At 42.6% G+C, this 17,804-nt stretch overlaps 1 protein-coding gene across 11 annotated transcripts in view; it reads left to right on the top strand.

Annotated features, from left to right (window-relative positions):
- Positions 1-17,804, top strand: part of Sh3kbp1 (SH3 domain-containing kinase-binding protein 1) — a 345,129-nt gene that overhangs the window by 107,841 nt on the left and 219,484 nt on the right. The window lies entirely within an intron of this gene.

Below are 17,804 nucleotides of genomic sequence, written 5' to 3'. Positions count from 1 at the left end.
ATATATGATATACAATATATATTACAGGGGGTGTGTACTTTGTATATTATCTGCTTGACAGCGGTTGGCTGGAAAATTGATAGCTGGTGCTCTTGTGTGTGATATAAATTCATTCTGCCTTTTTATCCCCAGGTTCCCCTGTGTTCTAGGTTCAGAGCACATTCCAACTTAAAAATGTCTTCCAGAGGGGGAGGAAGGATTGTAGGAACCAGAGGGGTCAAGGATACCCCAAGAAAACCCACAGAATCAATTGCCTGGGCTCACCGTGGCTCACAGAGACTGAACCACCAACCAAAGAGCCTGCATGGGACTGACCTAGGCCCTTTGCACATATGTAACAGTCATGTAGCTTGGTTTTCTTGTGGGACTCCTAACAGTGGGAGCAAGAGCTGTCTCTGACTGTGTTGCCTGCTTTTGGGACCCTTTCGCTCCTACTGGGCTATCTAGTCGAGCCTTAATAGGAGAGGAGGTATCTAGTCTTAATGCAACTTGCTATGCCATGGCTGGTTGATATCCATGGGAGGACTTATATTTACTGAAGAGAAACAGAGGAGGAGTAGATTGGGGGAGAACAGAAGTGGGGGGGGATTGGAGGAGAGGAGGGAGGGGACAACTGTGGTAGGGATGTAAAATATATAGAGATAGATAGATGGATGGATGGATGGAAGGACTCCTCTGGAGGGCAGGGAGAAGGCTGATCCTTACATGATGAGGGCAAGTTGAAAACCTGTTGTACAGATCAGCCTATTAATTATTCTAGCTTCCCAGCATCAAGAGGAAAGTAGAGTAGCATGGGTAGCGCTATTTTCCCTCATTGGTCTGTTCACCTATTATTTATGGTAGACATCCCAGGGAGGAGAGCCTATCAGAGGCTCATTTAAAACACACAAGCCAGCATCCCAGAAAGCCATGTCTGTTTTTCTGCCACTGTTCAGAGACGGTGAGGCAGGGCTGACAGGAAACTTTTACATCTATTTTTAAGCTTTGAAGACAAATTGTATAAATATGAGCTGCTGCTGCTTTAGAAAAAAATCCCTTTTTACTCTAAAAATAATGTGCTGGGGAAGTTTGTGAATTGTTTATTAAAGGGAGAATTAGATGTTCAGCTGAACATGTGTTCTAATAAATAAATAAATAAATACATAAATAAATAATCGGAGCTGGACAGCTGGGTCAGAGGTTAAGAGCACTGGCTGCTCTTCCAGAGGACCCGAGTTCAATTCCCAGCACCCACAGGGCGGCTCACACTTGCCTGCCATTCCAGTTCTAGGGGATCTGCTACTGTCACACAGATGCACATCAAAAATAAAAAGGAATCATCAAGAACAATGTTAAAAAAAATCACCTCCTAGCTACTGTCTGAATGCAGATGCGGCTTTTTAGGAAGGACACCATTTTTGACATTTTGACACCAATGATGGGATGGAAGAAAATTGCATTTTTTCCCCTCCTGACTTAATCTTTTCATACTCTCCAAATCCTACTCATTTCTTTTGACCGAGTTGGCATGTTGTTCCTTTGGGAAGATGGTCCTCATTTCTTCCAGGCATGATGAGTGGTGCATAGTGTCTGTTCTTCTCGGTTCCCCTAGCCACACCTGTCTTTCTTTGTCACAATTCATATTATGTAATAACAATCACTAACATTTACTATATGCCAGGCATTTTGCTAAACTTGGCTCACGTGTTGCTTTGTTAGCAGCACGTAAGTACCACTTAGAAATTTGGCAGCAAATACGAAAAGCCACAGTTAGGGCATCTCACTCCCACCTCTTTGAATGATAAACCACCATTATTCTAATTTCAACATAATTCCAATATCAGCATTATTGTAGGTTGAATAATGAATGGTATTCCAATATGCCCATATGTAGATCGCCTGAACATGGCAGAAAGGACTTAGCAGATGTACTGAAAGTAAGGACCATAAAACATTATAATTATAATAAACGATTATACATATATAGTTATAATAAAACATTATAATTATAGGAGTTCTTTTAAAAGAGAGGAACATGGGCAAGAAAAATAAAAAGATAACATTGAATTAGAGCACATCAAAACCTTTTGTACATCAAAGGGATGCAGTGAACACAGTGAGGTGGTAACCCATGGCATGGGAAAAAATCTGATAGATGTTAACATTTAGAATATGTAAAGATCTCATACAGCTTAATACCACTGCTGCCACTGTCACTGTCACCATCACCAGCAACACCAACAGTAGCAACAACAATGAAACCCAATTAAAAGATACTTCTCTAGCTGGTGTGGTGAAATACGTCTGTAATTCCTGTAGTTGGGAGGTGGAGGTAGGAGGATTGGGAAGGAGTTCAAGGTCATCCTTGGCTACAAAGCAATGTTGAGGCCTGATCCTACCTGAGATCCTGTCTCATAAAAGGAGATAGTTCTCTAAACACTGACAACAAGCATATGACAAGATGCTTAGCATCACTAACTACATGCTTGGGAGAGATACTAAAGGAAGGTAATGTGTGTATTCTAATACACACAGACACATAGACACACAGACACACACACATGCACACATGCACACGTGCATACTTACACACACACACACACACACACACACACACACACACACACACACACAGAGTTCTGATAAATGCCCTTTAATCTAAGTGGTTCTAATTGGTTAGCTTCCTATATTCCAAAACCTGGGTTTTAGCATAACTAGGTTGACGACACAGCTGGATTCTGTGCAGCTCTGAGGGCATAGGGCACAGTGATTATTGGTGGGGAACATACCTGGAATGCATCGTTAAACGGTAGAAATTTAGATATAAAGTACTGTGTCTTGTGTGGGGACATTTGTATATGAACTACTAGGAGGCCAGATGCAGTGGTGTGTACCTGTAATCCTAGATACTTGTTAGGCTGAGGCAGGAAGATTGCAAGTTTAAGGCTAACCTAGGCAACACAGTAAGCCTCCCCATCCCCAATTTCAAAAATCAAAACAGGGGCTTCTGGGATGAGTTAATGGGTAAAGACACTTGACTTGCAAGACTTAGAACTCAAGTTTAGTCCTAGAACTCAGAAAAAAGGTGGAAGAAGAGCACTGACTCCACAAAGTTGTCCTTTGACCTGTACATGTGCACTGTGTCTGAGACACCCCAACATGCATTTCCCTCTCCCTCCCCCTTCCCCTCCCCCTCCCCTCTCCTCTCCCCCCCACACACCAAAAGCAAACAGCAACAACAAAAAACAAAGAAACCCTGGCATGGCGATACATTGCTCTCACCTCTACTCTTGGGAGGCAGAGTAAACTTGAAAGCAGCCTGATATAACAAATCAAAGCCATGTCTCAAAACCAAACCAGAACAATCACATTGACAGCCAAAACTCAAGGGCCAGGTATTGGCTCAATGTCTTTAATCCTAACACTCAGGAAGCGAAGGCGTGCGGGTCTCTTGTGAGTTTGAGTCCAGCCTGGTCTATGCAGTAGTGAGTTTGAGTCCAGCCTGGTCTATGCAGTAGTGAGTTTGAGTCCAGGCTGGGCTATGTTGACTCAACAACAACAACAACAACAACAACAACAACAACAACACAGTCAAATAAAGAAAATTTAAAAAAAAGTTCTCTGCCGTCCTTCCCACAAATGCATGTTCTATGTGCACAATTCATTAATGCTTGCCTGGGGAAGAGAACTGGGGTCCCACAGGGAATGGGTAATGCTTTTGCAGCATGCTGCCCTTTACTATTTACAGTTTACTTTCAGGAACAAGTACACCTTGAAGATTATTAACCTTTTCAGTGATTTTTATCAACATATGTATACGTCATATACATCAAAGACAGCAGTAGCTTGTCCCACCTCCCTAGATTTCCATCATCCTTCTCTGAGGCAGTCACTCTCCTGTCCTAGCTGTGGCTTCTGGTACCTGCTGCTGTGTTTCTGAGGAATACATTTGCCTTGCTAGCTCTCACCTTGCTAATGCTGAGTGTCACCTCTGCAGTTTTAACAGAAGCTGAACATTTGGTTTACCGCTTTAAATACCCATTCGCTGTATACTCTCCTAACCTGGATTCTGCTAGATTCTTTCCTCACTATTTTTAATGTAGTGGTGTTGATGTCAACTAGGAAGCAAGACTATTCTGCAGTTAATTTTCTCATGGAACTTCTAACTTTCTCTAGAGAGAATAACTCACTCTCATATTTGCTGTCATCTAGGTCTTCCCATACCTGGTTGAACTGAACAGCTTTATAAAATAAAATGTTCTTCATCCAGAATGTTTTTCCATCTCCTGATTCCTCTCTTCAGGAAAAAATACCAGATGCTCTGAGACCCGTCCAGCTTCTGCTCTATTCGGAATTGGCTGCGTTTTAAGGTGTTGCCTGGTTGGTAGCCAAGAAACTCTTGTCTTCTCTTTATATTGACTGTCTTGGGTCCAGCATCCTTCTCTCTTGCTTTACTTACTCGCTTTCATGGAACAACATTCCTCCCATCCATGGAGCCAAGAGAGGAGAGGGGAGAGGGAGAGGGAGGAGAAGGAGAGGGGAGGGAGAGAGGGAGCGAGTGGGCGCAGAGAAGTCAATTTTTGAGAGCTTTACAAGACTAACTGTGCTAGGATCCTATGCTAGGAAGTAAAACTATATTTCAGTCCACCTCCCTCTTCCTAAGTGGGGTTCTCCCTCTCTTGTGCCTTCTTTCTCATGATCTCATTGATCTTCACAAATATCACATCTCTCACTGCAACTAAGAAAACCAAGGCCCAGAGGTTACCACATCAGCAATGGCAGAGTCAGAACTTAGAGTCAAATGTCAGCTGCCAGCTCCAGGCTGCCGCCTCTCTGCACACAGCTGCTCTGTACCAGAGAGAGAAATACCAGTGGCAGGCTCCAAGTGCTGAGCTGTGTGCCAAGTGCACAGCCGTGGCTGCAGAGGGAGCCCAATTCTAGGTCCCCATTTGTGTCTGGCTCTTGACAATCTCTAGTTCCAGACAGCTACAGCTGCAGTCAACCATGGTTTGCTATAAAACTTTCCCATTCTTGTTGCCCGTGCATATGTCCGCATGTAGATTTGTACACGTACACAGATATGATGGAGGGAGACAAGCATTTATAGTTATGTTCTGAGTTCCTTCATATGTTTCAAATGTCCTACCTGCTGTGCATGCATGCGTGTGTGTGTGTGTGTGTGTGTGTGTAAGCTCAGGGTACTTGCTTTTATTGCTAATGTATTTGCTTTCAAGTAATATAAGCATCCCTTCTGTTCTTTTGGTGATGGGATAGGCTTCATTACTGAGGAGTTTGCTGTGGTACAGTTTAGCATTTGGTCTTTTTGTTAAGTGAAGTTGAGTGACTGACCACACATAGGGTAATTAGATTAACCTACCCCTCCCCTCCCCTACTGAAACAATGGAAAATCCAGTATTGTGTTGGCACATACTTTCCTTAGATTAATGATTCTACAGTCACTGGGTGGAAATTTGCCTGGCTCCCTACAGCTCGGAGAACTGAAAATGCCCAGCTGTCTAAAAGCTTGAATCAGGGAATGAGCGTGAAATGGCATTGTTTTGTCACAGGATCCAAAGAATGTGCTCTCGATGACTGAGTTATCCTGGATGGAAATGTATATGTAAACATTCTTTTACCAAACAGTACACCGGTGTTTTTATGTTGCTGGAAAAAATATAAAGAATTGAATTACTTGGAAGCGGCTTAGCAACTCATTGGCTCTCACATTGTGTTGGTCGCTGCTCAAAGTTTATACTACAATTTTCCTTGTTTCTGTTGTTTCAAGTACTGGTTTATGGAGCCAGAGGAGAACTGATATGATTGCTAGCACAGGGACTCAGCTATAAGACTCCTTGGAGGGGTTGGGGATTTAGCTCAGTGGTAGAGCGCTTGCCTAGCAAGCACAAGGCCCTGGGTTCGGTCCCCAGCTCCAGAAAATAGAAAAAAGAAAAAAAAAGACTCCTTGGGCCAACTCTCACCAACTAACTCCTTGTCTGAATGAAACTTACTTTCTATATCTGCCAAAACCAGATAACAATGGCCCTACTTCTTAGTTATGTTGCGAGCATTAAGTGTGTTATTCCATGTATGCTTTTAGAGCAGTACCTTGCTCTTAGTATATTCTTGCTTGTTTCAGTGTGCATGTGTGTGCGTGCGTGCGTGCGTGCGTGTGTGTGTGTGTGTGTGTGTGTGTGTGTGTGTGTGTGTGTGTGGTTTCTGGGCCAGAGGTCAACATTTGAGTATCTTTCTCTTTCATTCTCCAGTTTGTCTTTTGAGACAGGGTGTCTCACAGAACTTGGAAGTCAGCAGTTGGGCTAGATTGCCTGGGCACCAAGCTCCTGGCATCTACCCACCTGTGCCTAACCAGTACCAATCAGCATTATAGATGCACACTGCAGCCTTTAGCTTTGTGTGGGGATTATAGACACACACATACTGCTGTGCTGTGCTTTTTAACATGATTGGAGGGAAGTCAAACTCAGCTTTTCATGCTTGCATGGCTAACTAAAATTTGTTTATCAATTGAGCCACCTTCCTAGCCCCTCATCCTTTATTCTTAATAACTGCAAGCATATTCCCTCATCTTTAGAAGACACGGGAAAAATAACACTTATGTTCAGTTTCATTTTAATGTATCATTTTTCCCATTAGGCCACATATGGCATTGTGTATCTTTAGTCCCAGCATTTGGGAGGCAGAGGCAAGCAGATTGCTGTGAGGTCTCAGCCAGCCAGGGCTACAGAGTGTGAGCTTGTCTCAAAAAACCAGCCAGCCCCAAACCAACAAAAGGGGATGAAAGGTGATTCCAAACTATTTCTCCCCTTAGGTACTCACAGAGTACCTAAGCGATTGACAGAAGATCCTATACTTATTATGCAGCCAATGCCTGGGAGAGGGCTTCGACCACAGGGCCTTGGGAACATAGGCTGTCATCACCAAAGCTGTTAAAAAGATAACAGAAGTGGTCATTGAACCTTGGCTGATACTTCCTCTTTCTCCTTTTCCTTCAAAAGCAAGTATTGTATTCTCAAATGTAATCCACTGGTTCCTACATCCGAGGTGAGAGCTTCAGGGACTAGGTCCGATGTTATATGACACATTTCAAAATGTTTTCAGAGCACAACATTGATTGGGAAAGTGTCCACACACCTAATTTAATTCGAAACCTAATTAACCAGTCTAAACTGTTTAGCTATTGGTTCAACTCTGGGCACCAAGAAACTCTGTTCTATCAGTGATTAAACCATAGTTAAGGTTTGGTATTGCTTCTTTAGAGTCATTTTATTTTTCCTTGACTGCTGTTAAGCCACTAGTTTACTCACAATTCAGGAGTCCGGTGTTGGGTCTGGGGCTGCACACCTATAATCTTTAGCACTCAGAGATCTGAGGGAGGAGGTTTCCAAGTTGAAGGTCAGAAGAATATGAATATCAAGCCCCATTTGAACTATCTTGAATATTTTTGTTATACTCCTGAGAAAACAATTGCCTATCAGACCTATTGTAATTTTTCTCGCAGGTCAGTTTTCACATCTCTCCTTTTTGATAAAATGTGTGGACTGGAGAAGTTTCTCTAAATCTGTGTATACATTACCATTACTGTGGGTAGTTGCTGTGTAACAGGAGCACTGGAAGGCTGGGGCAGAGGCCGTAGCTTACATGTAGATGGCCTGTCTAGCATGCATGAAACTCCCACTTAGATCCATCCACACCCCTGGGTGGAAAATCAAAACCAACCGACCAACCAACCAATCAACCAAAAATGAAACAACAGATCTAGAGTAATAGTAATTAGCCAAACTTATCAAGGGATACTACCATTCTGTAGTCTGGGTAAGACATGGTACCCCTGCTTCAATTATCACATTTTTCTGTTGCTGACACGAATAGCTAGTAGCTGGAAAGAGGATGGTTGAGTCAGTAAAGTGCCTGTTCTGCAAGCATAGGGACCTGAATTCCTAGCCCAGCAGGCTGGAGTGGAGACAGGCAGATCTGTGGAGCTCATTGGCCAGCCTCACCAATATACACCATGGGTTCAGTAAGAGAGCCTGTCTTATAAAATAGGGGAGAGAGCAAGAGAAATCCTACACACAGATACACACAGACAGACACACACCAGAATAACCAGCACATGGCACCAGTTAAAAGAGACAAAAATGTATTCTTTATCCATCTCTTGGCTTCCTTGTTTCCATCCCTAGAGGAAGCCTTGGTAATCAAGTCACTTTATGTGGGTTCTGTATTACACATTGAGGTGTGTGCCCCAATTTATCTAAATGCCAGAGTGCATTCTGTGTCATTTTGCACATGTGAAAGTATATTTGTAATTTAAACACTTCCAAGTGGAAATATCATGTCAAAAGTCATAGGCATTTAGATTTTTGATAGATAATTACCACATTGCTTCCCACAGAAGTTCTGATGATTTATATACTAATTTATGTTATGAGAAGTATGAAAGACACTCCTTTTCTGTACTCTTGCAAACAGGCTATTGTCAATTTTTTGATTGGTGCCTATCTGATAGATAAAAATATCTCATTGTTATTACAATTGTGTCTATCCTTGTCTAGACTGTCAACTTCTGGAGAGGTTTGTACTTGCAGTTTCCCAAATCCCCAGCTCTTTAAGGGAATACAAGCTGTGTGCTAGTCACTGAGATGCAGACAGCTAGTATCCTGAGAATGGCAGGCTATAGTTTGAAGACATGTAAACATTATTGTAACGTACTAGGTAGGGGCTACAACTGTAGGTGTGAGAAAATAACAAGAACAATAGGAAGTCCTCCTGGGCATTGAACACTCTTCAGACATTGTTGACTCTATGCCAGTTTGATCTACATTTCTCCTACATATGCAATTAAGCATCTTTTGATAAGTTTGAGTCATTTGACCCCTACCACAAAGAGCTGTTCTTTACTATTTTGTTGAATTATTCATCTTTTTGTTACTACATTGTGAAAAGATTTCTCTTTATGTAACAGGTAATATTCACCAGCTTGTCTTTTGCCTTAGTTGATGAACTTTCTTTTGTTTGCTTTTGCTGTGCTGTGTTTACAGTTTTCAACCCTTTTGGGTTTTGTGGGATCTGGATTCTGTATCCGAGTGTCAGATTGCCTTTCCCAGTTTGAATTATAAAACAATTGCCTTTATGTTCTCTTTTCGTACTTTTAAGATGTGTTTTTAAGAGTGAATAAATCCATCGTCACAGTTGAAGAAAGAATTATTCTTTGCTTTAGAAATGGGACACTGGAAGTTTCTTATTCATAGTACCTTGTTATCACTCCTAAATAAAACCTGCATCTTGTCAGGCGAGACACTGAAGAAGCTTCAGTGAATTCTAGTACTGCCTCGGTATAAATGACATAGATCTCATGTTTTCTCAGGTTTGGAGCTGAACTTAGTCATCTTTACCATCTGGGGATGATTGTTATGCCCACAACATATAGTTAATTAGCTATTAATTTGATTAGTATGCATTAAAAGCCTTCTATAGCATGTCCAAGCACTTGTTTGGTATTGACACTATTGATATAGTGATAATCATTCTATATGTCCGGCAGGTTGTGGGCAAACATAATGATGCGCGTTGTGTTCATCATGGAATACTGTTCTCTCTTCATGACAGAAGAGTAGCCCTTTATATCTTTGTGTACTATCTAGCACTGTCCCTTCTTTTGATGACAGTCATCCCTACCCTATAGGTAAAGAGATTCTCTGATCTTGTCATTTTCCTGTACAGGGGGGATAATACTAGAAATATATAACATCACAGATACCCAGTTGAAGATTGACATAGAAACATGATGGTAGGTATTCCTGCTGCACCAAAACATCTTTCCTTGTTAGCTTTAGGCTGAAAATGAAATTGGTACATTTATAATTACATGTCAAAGTGCTTCTCTGAGTGGCAGCATATTTTGTAAATATGAGAAAGCCATTGTGGGATGCGATATCAGCATGCTTTCATTATGTAATTTTTAGGGGAAATGTTGAAATGTTTCTAACAAATACCAAGTAACAATTTGCCCACCATCCTGTCATATCAAAAATTTGTTATATTTACTCATGTATGTGTGTCTACAGATACATATGTATGCATATATATTTCTCTAATGAAACCTGTGTATTTCATGGTTTGATAGTATAACCCTTGCCTCCCCCCACACACTTTTTTTTTTAAAGAAACACTCTTTGTAATCCAGCTGAAGCTCTCCCTATTGCTTTTGCTCTTAAGCATCCTTGCTGTGTCTCCCCAGCTATGCTGAGGCAACCAGCATTTGATGAGGGAAGCCACATGCTGGGAAAACAGTCTCTGCATGCCAGGAACACAGTGCCAAGGTGGCCTCCTCAGACTGTGGTGTGGAGCTGAGAGCTCCGTGGTAGGGAGCAGGGTGCTATTTCTAGGATTCTCTGCTCAGTGCATTTGGTGTCATGGTTTGTTTTAGGTGATTTCCTCCTACCTCCATCCAGCAAGTAACTCAGAGACAGTGTGTGTCGGGAGTGGTGCACACGGCTGTGATCCTGCTTCCGTGTCTGACTCAAAAGGAAGCTTTTCCTTCAGGAAGAAATACATAGAATTGAAGGAAGATGCCCAGGGATGCCTGTTTCCCTCATTATCTGTCAAATCTGAGCATTGGGGACCCTTCCCAATCAGGTATACCATTCCCATTCCAAAGGGAAGTCCCAGGACACACATTCTGAAGCCGTTAGTGGGATGCTGAGCTCCTGAGCACCCCCTGGTGTCCATGGCAGCAGCTTGCTCTCTTTGCATTCATTACTGCCAACCAGAGGGAAGGAAATGTTAGAAGCTAGAGGGACAGACAGCAGCTGGGGTGGAGAGTGAGGATCTATTCAGCGATTGTGTAAATAAGATGAGATATGTCTTGGCTCACTCACTCAATATGCTGCATCTGGCTTAGTGTAACTATCAGTTACCTCAATGTTCATCTCGGAAAGCTGTGAGGAGCTTTAAAATATGCAAGTACTTACTTGTCATGTTTCTGGTCTTCTAAGACAAAATATTAGCACGTTTAGAATTTAAGATTATCTTCTTCTGGTTTGAGTGTTCGAGCTGTTCTGTTTCATTGAAATAACCTACAGTTAAGTACCAAGGCTTTAGAAGTGCAGTCCAGTGAATTGTTTAGTATTTATATGCCCGTATAACTCACCATCACCCAAACCAAATTACAGAACCTTTTCATTCTTGCCTCTTCTTCCCTTCCTCTTCTACCCTGGGGGAACCTCCCCAAAGGTGACCACGGTTTTAAGATCCCTCACCCAGTGATTAGTTTTGCCTGTTGGTAGACTGTAATGAATTAGACAGTATGAAATATTTTGTGTCTGTTTCTTACACTCAGCATTATGACTGTGAGGTTTGTGGTATTATGTGTACTCTGTGTGTGTGTGTGTGTGTGTGTGTGTGTGTGTGTGTGCATGGATGTGAGTGCACACATCATTCATGTGGGTGGGGTTAGGGGAAGATGTTAGGTATCTTACTGTATTACTCCCTATCTTGATTCCCCGGAGACTGAGTCTGGAGCTACGTTGGTGATTAGCAGACCCCAGTAATTCTTCTGCTTCCATCCCATTTCACCACCAACCCCAGGCAGTCACACCCACCTTTCGCTGTTAGTGCTGTAGACTGTGACTCAGGCCCTCATGCTCTTACCCACTGAGCTCTCTTCCCAGCCCCAGACTAGTTTTTGAAATAGCACTTAACTATTTAATAATGACAGCAAATAATATTTTGCATAGTAGTCCTCAATCCATTAATTTTCCTCAAGATACCTCTCTGATGACACGTTTAGCATTAGACAGCTTTTGCAGAGGGCAGAAGAGCGGCTCAGAGAAGCTCTGCTCCAAGGTCCTGCCCTGATCAGTGATGCCGGGACTACGTCTAACTTTGTGGCTCAGAGCATTCAGTCTCTTTGGTCATCATGAAGCCTGTGCCCTACCCTCTCTCATGGATGGTAGAAGACACAATAAGAGAATGAAAAGGATGAGAAGGGGGAGAGTTGGTGTTTGAGCATGTAGTGTTTTGGTTGAAGACCGATCAAGCAATTTAAAGAGTCAAGCTAGTAACCCTGAGTACTTGAATATTGTGTCGTGGACAGGAGAGAAAAGGAGACCCAACTAGGCAGGCAGCCACATGCAGGCGGTCCCACTTATTGGAAAGTAGACTATTCATTCTGGTCCAGCACCCAGTTGCATACAGATTATGTGTTGGCTCAATGAGGTGGCTCTTTGCAGGCCCCTAAACATGTCACAGAAAAGATTTTCACTATATTAACATGGCCCGGGCTGTTTATTCTCTGAATATGGATCAGCCATTTCAGCTCTGCAAAGCCCAGTGCCTCTGGGGAGAAGTGACAGTCTGGGGAGTTCTGTTTCCTTCTCTTGGGCATGCCTCAGAGGCATAGCTCAAACATCCTGGCACTATTGCTGTCTTGTTGATGGCCTTAGTTTTACTCTACGTGTCATATTTCCATTGTTAAGTGTTTTTGCTATGGTTTCTACTGCTGTGACCAAACATCATGACCATAAAGCAAGTTGTGGAAGAAAGGGTTTATTCAGCTTACATTTCCACATTGCTGTTTATTAAAAAGGAAGTCAGGACTTCAACTCACACAGGGCAGGAACCTGGAGGCAGGAACTGATGCAGAGGCCATGGAGGGGTGCTGCTTAGTAGCTTGCTCCCCATGGCTTGCTTAGCCTGCTTTCTTCTAGAACCCAGGACTATCAGCCCAGGGATGGCACCACCAACAATGGGCTGGGCCCTCCCCCACTGACCACTAATTGAGAAAAGCCTTATAGCTGGATCTTGTGGAAGCATTTTCTCACCTGACACTTCTTCCTCTCTGATGTTTCTGGCTTGTGTAAAGTTGACACACAAAACCTGCTAGTTAGTACATTAAGCCACCAAATTTGAGGTGACAAGAATCTGGGTTTCTTTTCCACCTAAAGAGGTTTGCTGATAGCCCCTATCTCTTGTACTGTATTTAAGTGGTACTGTAATGGCTAGTGTATACATGATGGCATGTGCATATGAATCTCCACTAGCCTTTGTAGATCACAGTAGCCTCTAACTGAGACACTAGTAACTAGCATTTTAACAAGTGGGCTTAATTGTCACAAAGCCAAGACTGAGGATGGGGGACTATGAACACCCAGTCTGGGGGACATCCAGAGGCCTGCAAACTTGCCTCAGAACCTCGGAGAGCTCCAGGTGTGGCTGCTCCATTTAGCTGGCAGGAGTTGCTTTAGTGCCAAGTGTACCATCCTGTTACGGAAGGAGTTTTCTCATGTGCATGATAAAGGACTTGGTAGATTTGAGCCTAGATAATCTTGGGTTTATGGGTAGAGGTACAGTGAATCCTGCACGCGAGGAAGCTTCAGTCATCTCTAGAGCCTCAGGTAATATGCTTCAAGTGCCCTCCCTATAGTCATAGCACTGGCTCTTTGGGGGAGGCCAGAGGTGTCACTGTACATCTGGTCTGTGTCCACAGATGACTCTGCTTCTTTGTACCTTTGTACCTTGCTCTACTTTTGCATCCTGACTGTGTCACATTTGACTGTGTCTCAAAAGGAGCAAATGGAACCATCTATGAAAGAACTTCACAAGTATAAAGTTGTGTTACTGGGACCTTCATCATCTGTTTTTAGATGATCCCGATAGGCACCTGTGATGTCAGAATTCAATGCAGGTACAATATGGGCCAACTTGCATTTGCATGGTAATTGGTGCTGTGGGGGCAGGATGCACATCATGCATTTCTAGCTAGAAGCAGCCATGGAGACTTGCAGGTTGCTGTGATTTAAAATTTTTTGAATGGAAAATTAGGCCTGTGGTCTTTTTGAAGCAACTAGAGATTTCAGAAGAACCACACGTCAGTCATTTGTTTTAGAAATACCCCTGGTTGTGTTGTGGAGACTAAATTGGGAAGGGAGAGACTGGAGGGAGGTAAACATGTAACTGAAGCAGAGCTCTGAGAAGTGTGGCTGAAAGATGAACCTTGAGGCTAGTCAATTGCGGTTCTAATTCTGCTCATTTATTTAGTTCTCTGGGTGTATTATTCTGAGACCGTGACTTGTATACAATTGAGACACTGCTAACTAGGTAAAACCTCTAGGGTGGACTTTGGCACATTGTGTACAGTCATATCAAATCTGTCATTTTAACTTTTAGCATACAACTGGTGGTGCTGATAACATGCACAATGCCATGCAACAACACTATTCTCAAAGCTCCAAATAAGAGTTCTATGAATATTAAATAATAACTTCCCATTTCATTTCCTGTACTCCTAGGTAACCTCTAACCTAATTCCTGAATATAGATATTTTAAAGATCTCATAGACATGAAATTGTGTATTTATCCTTTTGTGTCTGGCATATTTCACTTGACGTATTTTAAGCTCATCTGTGTTGTGTTGTATATCAGAGCTTCCTTTTTCAAGGCTGAGTACTATTCCATCGTATAGATGTACAACAGCCTGCGTATCCATTTATCTATTCATGACCCTTGAGTGTCTTTCTTACTTTGGCTATTATAAATAATGATGTGGTCTTCATCTCTGCTTTCAATTTTTTGTTTGTTTGTTTTTGTAGTATATCCCTGAGTAGAATTGTTGGGTCCTGTGGTAGTCTCTTTTTAACTCTGAGGAAGTACTACAGCATCTTCCACCATTCTATATTTTCTTCAGCCACACAGAAAGGCTTCATTTCCCCCAAACCCTTGTCAGTTCCTGTTGTCTCTTTCTTTCCTTTCCTCTCTCCCCTTCCCCCTACCCTTCAATGCGAGATGTCTTAGCAATTTGAAAGGGTATTTCACTGTGGATTTTATTTCCATTTCCCTAATGACTAATGAGCGAGCATCCTGTCACAATCATACTGGCTTTTTGTACTTTTCCTTTGGAGAAATATCTAAGGCTTTTTAAAAATCTTTGTTTTCAAAACAATAGAGGAAGAAGAATGGAAAGAACCAGAGAGGAAGTGGTCAAGCCAGACTGGGAGTCTGGTTAGATAGGGGACAAATGCAGACCTTTTCAGCATAAGTAGACAGATAATGGGATGTCAAATAGAATGGACCTCCTGCCCTATAAGACACAGTGTTGGAGGGGGGCATTGGCCTTCCATGGGCTGCACTGAGCCAAGGCATTGTTCAGGTTAGGAACTTGCAGGGTTCGCTGCCTTATCATCTACCCAATTGTTTTTGTTTTTGATTTTCTGGAAAAAGTATCTTCCACCTAAGAAACAACTTAAGAACTTTAGTCAAATATGAACGAGTGTGGTGTGGGGATGGGAAAGCAAAGGACTGTGGTATGTCCAGGCAAGCTTCTAGTTCTAGCTTTCTGTTCTACTTGTTCCAGTAGGTTGGTCCTTCACAACCAGCCTTCATGTTACGCTGCTTTACAGAACTGGGACCTGTGCTTCTGAGAACCATAGCTTCTGAGACCTTCTACTGATCATTTTAGCACTATAATCTTTGTCCCCCTTGTCACCTCATTCCAGATATATGCTATTGACAGAAGGGTAATATCGCTACCATGGTCCACTGAATGACCGTCTGGGAATTCCTCCGTGGCAAAGGTAGATGGTTGTTGTTAGCAACCATTAAAGAAATAAATGCGTTTGATGGCTTGTTCATTGGCTTCAAGAGCCATAGCCGGCTGGCAGCCATCATGTGGCTCAGGCAGACAGTGTTTGCAGATTGTCCCCTGTTACCATCTGCCTGGGAGGCTACAGGAAACCCCAGCAACTGCTGTTATAGCAGGTGCTGGGGGCTGCTGAGGTGGGTGTCCCCGTACACATACACATACACATACACACACACATGTATGCACACAGGCACATATGAGCAGCTTTGTGTAACATGGAGAGGTACTGCTATTGGTGTGGGGCTGAGCTCTGCCTCCTTAGGGCTCAGGAATATCAGCCCAAGCTCTCAACCCAGCAGAGCCCTAGCCCAGTTGCTGGTTTCCGGTGGTAAAGGAGCAACAGAGGGCGAGACTATTATGAAGGAAGCTAGTGATTGGCTTAGGGGCGGAGGCAATGTTTTGACAAGCAGTGTTGTTTTCTTTCTACCTAGCCTTCTGACTCATTTTGTCAAGGGGACCAATCTAATTTCTTACCCTGCTGTTTTGAAAGCACACATGCCTTATCTGAGTCTTTCCTGCCATTCAGCCATGCTTGAAGGTCTAGCCCCTCTGAGCTTTAGTTTTGTACCTAAGTTAATATGATCATGGGCTCAGACAAGTGTAGAAATGACTTGGGGGATTTTGGGTTACTGATGATTTTGCAAAGAATTATCTGTTATTAAAGCAATATAAAAATATGTTGAGTATCCCTTACCCAGAGTACTTGGGACTAGAACCATTTCAGTTTTAGGATTAGAGGGAAGGAGGTCTTTGCATATACCCAGTGAGATACCATACAGTTAAGTTCCAAATCTAAAACATAAAAATAATTTGTTTCTTATATACACATAGGATAAGAACAATTTGATACATGATTTTCAGTACACCTCTGGTTTTATCTGTAATCTATCACATGGGGTCTGGTGTGGAAATTTCCACTTGTGGCATCATGTCCACGCACAAAAAGTTTTGCATTTGGAGCAGTTCATGTTTTATGAAAGGAACATTCAGTTTGTGACTATATTATGCATCAGGTTTCAAAGATTCAGATCTCTCACCACACACACACACACACACACACACACACACGCACACACGCACGCACGCACGCACGCACGCACGCACGCTCTAACATTCTGTTTTATTCCTTTAAAAAATTCATTTAAAAATTTATGTACATTTGACGTTTGGCCTATGTGTAGGTCTGTGTGAAGGTGGCCAGATTCTCTGGAACTAGAATTACAGGTAGTTGTGAGCTGCCATGTAGGTTCTGGGAATTGAAACTGGGTCCTCTGGAAGAGCAGCCAATACTCTTAACCACTGAGCCGTCTCTCCAGTCCCCAGCTTTATTCCTTTGATATAGGGTCTCTCATTGAACCTAGTGCTAGGCTGGTGCCTAGCCAGTCTCATCAATTGCCCTTTCTCTTCCCCGTCCCCTCATGTGTTGCTGGAGTTACTAGCACACATGCAGCAACACCAGACTTTTTACATGGATTCTGGGGATTCTATCTCAGCTCTTCATGCCGACACAGCAAGTGCTCTTACTCATTGAACCATTCCTTCAGCCCCAAGATCCAGAGAATTAAAATTGCATTTTATGATTGATTATATGGTGGTCAGAGGACAGCTTTCTGGAGTTCATTCTCTCCTTTACCTTGTGTGTCCTAGGAATTGAACTCAGGTCATTTAACAAGTTCCTTTACCCACTGAACCATCTTTCTAGCCCCAAAAGCCAGATCTTGAATGAATTTAGTAAGAGTTCACCTAGATGAAGGTCAGCAAACATTTACTATTAAAGGTCAGATATTTCAGGCTTCGTCTCTGTCTGTAACAACTTCTCAACTCCAAAATTAAAGCATCAAACCAGCCATAGAAAATACACATGAATGTATTTGTGTTAAAATGAAATTTTATTTACAAACTAGAGTGGTGGGCTAGAGTTTGTTGACATAAAATGAGAGTCATTTTTAAAGATTTTATTGGTTATTGTATTTATTTACATTTCAAATGTTATCCCCTTTCCCAGTTTCCCCTCCACAAACCTCCTATCCCATTCCCCCTTCCCCTGCCTCTATGAGGGTGCTCCCCTACCTGCCTACCCACTCTCACCTCAGTGCACTAGTATTCCCCTACTCTGGCCCATTGAGCCTCCACAGGGCCAAGGGGCTCCCCTCACACTAATGCCAGATA

The sequence above is a fragment of the Rattus norvegicus genome, chromosome X (assembly GCF_036323735.1).
Source record: "Rattus norvegicus strain BN/NHsdMcwi chromosome X, GRCr8, whole genome shotgun sequence".
Taxonomy (NCBI): domain Eukaryota; kingdom Metazoa; phylum Chordata; class Mammalia; order Rodentia; family Muridae; genus Rattus; species Rattus norvegicus.
This window is presented reverse-complemented; position numbering and strand designations above follow the sequence as displayed.